Here is a 1242-nt window from a genome sequence, read left to right as displayed (position 1 = left end):
CCATCTGTTTTAGATATTACCACATCAATTTCCATAATGGCTGTATATACCTACTGGTCTACCAGCAGTGGAGAAGAGTTTCTATCTCCCCATAGCCCCTCCAACACTTGTTACTTTCTGATTTTTTGAATTGGTCTATCTTTGAGGGTCTTAGGTGATATTTCAGTTGTTTTAATTTGCATTTCTCTTATGGCTTATAATTGGGAACATTTTCTCATAGGTTTATTGGCCATTTGGATATCTGCCCCTATGACAATTTTATTCAGGTCCTTTGAACACCTCCTTAGTGGGTAGTTTTTTTTTTCTTATTGTAAGCTTGCAAAGTATTATTGATTTTCACAATAAGGTCTTTGTCTGATGTGTCATTGCAAAAGATGCTTTCCCAGTCTATGGCCTCTCTTAAAACTCTCTTGAAGTCTTTCAATGTACACAGGTGTTTAATCTTCATTACATCCCACTTGTGAATATGTTACTCCTCTTTATTTGTATCCTTTTCTTTTCTTTTTTTTTTTTTTCAGTTTACTGGCTTTATTGTCCATCTCTCACTGAGACAGCCCTCCAACCCCCACCCTGCCCACCCACCCTCCGCCTGAGAGATGCTGTTCAATCCCCCACAAGATGGGCCCACACATCTTCACCTTGGCCAGGTGGCATTTCAGGCTTTAGTCTGGGTAGATTATTCCTTCTTCACTTTCACAGTCTTCACGCTGTGGCCAGCAGTCTTCTCAGCATTGGCTTTGAATTCGGCCTTCAGGGCATCCCTGGCGGCTTTTTCACAGATCTGCGAGTAGCGGATGTAGCTGAGCCCAGCCTTTTGCCAGTACGCCACCATGATGTCACGAAGGGGGAGCGTGTGGGAGCGAATCGCGAGGACACCTTCAATGTCGGTGCAGCCGGCTGCCCCCCTTCTCTTTTCTGATGGCCTATGGATTCCCTGTGCCAAAGTTCTCAGGTTTTTCCAATTCCCTCATCAATGGCCCTAATAATTTGGGTTTTTAACTCAAGGTTTGTGATCTACCTTAAGTTTATTCTTCTGCATGGAGTGAGGTACGGGTCTTGCTTAATTTTTCTGCAGGTAGGTATCCATTTTTTCCAGCACCAATTATTGAATGCTTCTCATTGATATTTTTGGGCCCTTAGCAAAAATCCGTTGTCCATATGCTGATGTTTTTAATTTTGAGTTTTCAGCTCTTTTCCATTGGTCTGAATATTTATCGTTATACAAGTACCACACTGTTTTGA

At 42.2% G+C, this 1242-nt stretch overlaps 1 pseudogene; it reads right to left on the bottom strand.

Annotated features, from left to right (window-relative positions):
* Positions 1–676: 676 nt before the first annotated feature.
* LOC142450775 (ATP synthase F(1) complex subunit epsilon, mitochondrial pseudogene) lies at positions 677–832 on the bottom strand (annotated as a pseudogene).
* Positions 833–1242: the final 410 nt, after the last annotated feature.

This window comes from Tenrec ecaudatus, chromosome 6 (genome assembly GCF_050624435.1).
Source record: "Tenrec ecaudatus isolate mTenEca1 chromosome 6, mTenEca1.hap1, whole genome shotgun sequence".
Taxonomy (NCBI): Eukaryota; Metazoa; Chordata; class Mammalia; order Afrosoricida; family Tenrecidae; genus Tenrec; species Tenrec ecaudatus.
This window is presented reverse-complemented; position numbering and strand designations above follow the sequence as displayed.